At 39.0% G+C, this 5,844-nt stretch overlaps 1 pseudogene; it reads left to right on the forward strand.

Moving 5' to 3' along the window:
• Positions 1 to 2,809: 2,809 nt before the first annotated feature.
• Positions 2,810 to 4,965, forward strand: LOC142834718 (uncharacterized; annotated as a pseudogene).
• Positions 4,966 to 5,844: the final 879 nt, after the last annotated feature.

The following is a 5,844-nucleotide window of genomic DNA, read 5'->3' on the forward strand; positions in this document are numbered from 1 at the left end:
AGCCTTTATGGAGGAATAGCCAAGGTTAGACATGTAAAAACACACCTGTCACTTTGCTAAATTATTACACGTTAGAGATGAGAAATTTTTCAAACCTTTCTAGTTCATACAGGGTTTCCCTGGTATATAAGAAGCCATAACAAGGACCAAGATAATACAAGCAGATGAATTTACAGGCTACATGCAAAACATACCAAAATTTATAAATATTACACTCTTATATTGTATAAACTCCCAAATTCTCCTTTCTTGGAAAAGCTCTTGTTTAAATTTGAGCAAAAAGAGTTAAGTAAGAATATCTTTATGTCTAATGCATAATCAATAGTTTTTCAATGTAATTAAGAGAGCCATATTTTTAAAAAAGAAATAGCAATGAATTATCTTTCAGGAAATAATTCCTCCCTTATAAGCTGATCATGTTTGAATAAGACTTACAAACATACTAAAATAAATTCACAGGTCACCATCCCAATCTCTTAGCATTCAAACTGTATAGACTTAATAAAAAATTATGAGCCCTAAAGCTTTCCTCAAAATTCTATTGATTTAAAGTTACAAGCAAAGAAATTGTTGTTTCAAAGAAATATATGTGTGTATATGTAGGTAAAGTATTGGGCACATTCTACATCTCTCAAGTTTTCCCTTTTTTTTAGTGGAAAATGGCTGTTAAATTTAGCAACAATTTTATGTGAATGAAATATCCCATCTACAAAGTACGGACTTGAAATTCAGTTTTGATCCGATAGCATTGTATTGCTGGAATAAATCTCTTGTGCCCATGTGGCTTCTTGTAATGCTATTGTACTTGTGCTCACCATTCTCTTCTAGCGAAGTGATGGATGGCAATGCGACTTAACCCAATTCTACATCAGGTCCTTGCTAACCTCACACAAGCCTTTCATAAATCTGAATAATTTGCTGCTGCTTTGCAGCCATTGTGTGTGCTTGAGAGTGGTGTTGCTCTAACATTATGTATTATTGCAACCTCCTCTGGAAACAAAAGGGCTTTGATTATTTCCATAAGTGAATTAGGTTTTCATATATTTTACACCGTTGTAATGAGCATTGCTTAGCAACAAGTCTCTAAGAGTGAGGAAGTAGAGCATGTCTTCTTAGCGTACTATACTAATTCTCCACCCCATCTCACTACTGTCTGGAGAAAGTCACTGCAGGCCCTGACTTGTCTAGCCCAGAAGAATTATTTCTTCTCACTGTGTGTGCATTCGTGTGTGTGTGTTTATGTATGTGTGTTTCTCTGTGTGTATACATGTAGAATGAGTGTTTATGTGTATATATGTGTTCCAACATACATATATTGTTTTTGTGTGTGCATGCACATGTGTGTGAATGTGTGTGTGTATGTGTGTTCATGCAGAGGCTGGGCTAACCATTTTAGTCCTTTAATTATCTCCTGATTATTTTGAAAGATAAAGTTTCTCTTAACCCTGGAGCTCACCCATGTCTTGAGTAACTCGTGTAAAGAACCTCAAAACTCAATCTGACTCCACCTCCCTACCATCATACTGGCTTTACCTGATTTGGGGGTATCCAAACTCAGATCTTTGTGTGTTTATAGGAAGACCCTTAGTGGCAGAGCCAACTCCTCTTTTTCCTCTTCTCACTTCTTAAAATAAGTTTATTCTGTATAACTAACTGCATTAACTCTTTGATTACAGGCAAGATGGAATGTGAGATGACACCCATTACTCAACTGGCACCTAATGCACACAAAACATTTTCACATGGAAATAACTCACACTAATCTATATAAAAAAAATCATCAACGAGACAGACCCATATAACAGCTCTGCACTTTGCTGCCCTGATGGAGGAAGGTCATTGGTTAATGGAATAAAGAAACTGCTTGCCCTGATAGGTTAGAACATAGGTGGGTGGAGTAAACAGAACAGAATGCTGGGAGGAAGAGGAAGTGAGCTCAGAGACGGCATGCTCCCCTCTCCTGGGCAGATGCGATAGCTCTGCTCTCTGAAGCAGAGGCAATGGAGCAAGCCGCCAGGTCAGACATGCTGAATCTTTCCCGGTAAGACCGGTGCTACACAGTTTATTAGAGATGGGTTGATCGGGATATCAGAATTAGCCAGTAAGGGCTAGAGCTAATGGGCCAAGCAGTGTTTAAAAGAATACAGTGTCCGTGTAATTATTTCGGTGCATAAGCTAGCAGGCGGCCGGGGTGCTGGGGACGCAGCCCCGCTGCTCCTACTACTACACTGCCTCTTATTTAAGATTACAAAAAGCACAAGCATGTTTGTAGGTACCATTATAGATTTCACAAAGAAAAAGGCACACTTCTCATCCAGCCCTCTTTGTGTCAAGGGAATGGACTTTCAGAAGACTAGTGTCTCGCTTAAGCCTAGGGAAAAAGCAAATAACTTTCTTATCCCTCTATGTAGGTTGAATGTCTTTGGTTGGTTCAGACAGAAACTTTTCTAAAAATATCCAAGATCCATAGCTCCCTTTAAAATCAATTCTGAATCCAGCAGCAGTTGTATAAGATAAGCACAGAACATAGACCTTTCCCACTCAGGATTTAACTCACAAGCTGTGCACACATATTATGATAATGTGTTGGCATTGGCTGGAGCTATTTTTATCTTCCATTTGGCCCTGGCTTCCTGCGGGTTCCACGGGGAAGATGCTTCTTCCCTCAGTCTCCACAGTCGTTCTCTCAGGTGACATGGGTAGTGGAAGGGAACCAATTTTTTCTCACGGGTTAAAATTTAAAACTAGGCTAAGGTATTTTAAAGGCTGCCAAAGGAGAAGAGAGGGGCAGCAAGACCCTGTGAGAAGAATGGCCTTCTTGGTAATGTATAAGAAAGACTACGGAGATAGAGGCAAAGTCCCTCATCAGAACAATGGACTGAGCCCCCAAGGTCCAGCTGAAGAGCAGAAAGACAGAGGAGAAGATGAGCAAGGAAATCTGGACCGCGAGGGGTTGATCCACTCACTGAGACAGTGTGCCTGCTCTAATGGGAGCTCACCAAAGTCAGCTGGACAGGGACTGAATGAGCATGTAATCTAAACAGACTCTCTGAATGTGGCTGAAAATGGGAGCTGACTGAGAAGCCATTGATAAAGGCACTGGGACTTGTTTCTACTGCATATACTGACTTTTTGGGACCTTAGTCTATTTGGATGCAAAGCTTCCTAGGCCTGGATGTTGCGGAGGGGTGGGGGGACTTGGACTTCCCACAGGGCATGGTTCCCTGCCCTCTCTTAATGACGGAGGGAGAGGGAGGAGAGTGAATGGGGGGGGGGCGGAGGGGAATAGGAGGAGGGGAGGAGGTGTAAATTTTTGAATGGAAAATAAATAGAAAGAAAGAAAGAAAGAGAAAAGAAAAGAAAAGAAAAAGAAAGACTACATCAGGAGTTTGGAAGCACAACTCTTACAAGTCATCTCTGTCTCCCACACACAATAGTCACCATAGGTCAACACCCCATTTTTCTCTTTTAATCAGAGTACTGAACTTGAAATATGAAAGTGGGAAAGGTCCTTGCAGAAATCAATAAGGAAATAGTTGCCTGTCATAGACTTCACCCAGCACAACCACACAGTACATATATTTAAAAAACTATTAATTGCCCATAATCAATTAGACTTTGAAAGTTAACTTGAAAAGACTCTGAGCCTTGAGACAAGCAATGGTATAGAAGAAAAGCAAAGATTAGTTAAAACTGAGATGTGAGGTGTCATTGCACACAGCTGTGTTAGACAGCATAATTTCTGACATTCTAAATTTTTAATAGAATTCAAAAATATCCAACATTGCCTTCTTGTATTGAATTATAATACAAATATACTCTAGGGAAAATGTAATTGCTCATCTGTTCTTGAATCTTCCATCCATAATGAATATTATATTATGGCATGATTTTATAAAGTTAAATATTTCTTTTGACAAGGAACATTTATCACCTAAAAATACTCAAGGCTTTGGATTTTTCTTCTGCTTTGTCTTTTATGAAACGTTTCCTGGCCTTTTTTGCTAGTCTAGTTCCTGCTTGACTATTCTATGTGTAGTGACAGATGCTCTGCCACTGCATAGAACTCATCAAATTTCATTTTGGCTCTCAGTTGATGACAGATATACAGGTCTGTAGTAGTGGTGTGAAAAGTTCCACAAAAACAAGACTGAAAATCAAAAATGTCAAATATAGTCTCATCTCTTCTTTTGTTTCATACCAACTATCAAAGATTATGTATGCTTACCTATGTATCTCTCTGGAAAAGAACAACTACAAACAGGGTCATAATGTCATAACAAACATGCATTATTACTTAGATTTAAAATAGTCATGGGAATGAATGTGAGCCTTGACTGGAGCAGTGGGGGTTTGCTGAGCCCCTTACAGCCACTGGCCCAAGCTCCTGCAACCTGTACCCTCCCTTCCCCCAACTAACATGTCTCTTCGTCAGGAGCGTGCCAAAGGACACCAGATCTGAATATTTATGTCAGGAATTTAGCCGTAATGGTCCAATAGTAGATGTGTATGGTCTGCTTTATTTCTATACTGGATGGCCGAGATGGCATTTGTTCAGTTTGAGGATGTTCATGATGCTAAAGATGCTTTACATAATTTGGATATAAAACAAATTTGCGGGCATCACAAGGTTGTCAGAAAACACTGGACACATGAAAGTCAAGGAAGGGAGGAATGTGTATAGCCCTTCATGATATAATGATTATGGACGACATAGACATTGAGATGAGAATGCCAAGGAGTTGCTCTTTTGATGACAACCACAGGAGATCATATTGTGGTAGAAACAGTAGGCTAGCTGGAAGACCATGGTGAAGAAGAGGCTGCTCTGACAATGACAGACGAAACTGATGCTGGGATAGTCAATGCAGTTCTGCGTACTAAACTTCAAGAAAGATCAGAAAGCAGAAAAAGAACCAAAGAAGGCCGTTCAAGCAACTGAAGGGTAGATTAGAGTTATCATAGTAAGAAGACTATACAGATATTTTTGACTGTGATCTGTAATGATAAAAGATTATCAAAAAAACTACATGGAATAATTGAAGTCCCTTCAAGGACAAATAAAAGGAAATTCAACTTTGTATTTGTGGAAACTAATTTTTAAATATGAACAGGTTTATATTGACTCATAGGTTGCAGAGCTATGATAAGTTACTGTAAAGCAAGATGTCTAAATATCAAGAAACAGTCATAATCTTTAACAGGGCCTCTCTTGGTCCATCTCAAACTAAATTGGATGGTGAAAGTAAGGTCAAATATAAATATGTTCTTGGTTGTCTCTTTAAAGTCATTTCTGTTCATGCCAGTGTTCACAGATGGCTGCCTTTGTTTATTTCACTGCCAGGATTTTCTGCTTAACTCTTTGTTTTGTTGGCATCTGAGTTCATTACTTGGATAGCACATGCAGTTTAGATCTAACCACTCCTTTAAAACCTAGAAGGAACAAAGTCAGTATTTTCTAGTACTGGATTTTGTAGGTGTTTAGTCAACAGAGGCAGAACATGAAGTAACGCCAGCTAGAGTTCATTGACTCTGAAAGGCATTTTCTTGGGGCAGTCCTGGAGTACAGATTACATGGCATCAAGCATCATGACTTCTAAAGTGACAAGTAATAAACACCAAAAAAGCAATGGCCAGTGCTAGGTTAAGTGGAAATGCTGAAGTTGTCTTTTCATACTATGAATTAAAAGTAAGTTTCCAAGCATGTTGGCATAAATAAACTCTAATTCAAGACAAGACAATAGAGGTGCTATTTCACTGGAGAATCAGAAGACATATCACTCTGAAATGTCATTAAAACTTTAAATCAATCAGAACATTTCATATTGTCTGAGCAACTGTCCC

The sequence above is a fragment of the Microtus pennsylvanicus genome, chromosome 14 (genome assembly GCF_037038515.1).
Source record: "Microtus pennsylvanicus isolate mMicPen1 chromosome 14, mMicPen1.hap1, whole genome shotgun sequence".
In the NCBI taxonomy this organism is placed as follows: Eukaryota; Metazoa; Chordata; class Mammalia; order Rodentia; family Cricetidae; genus Microtus; species Microtus pennsylvanicus.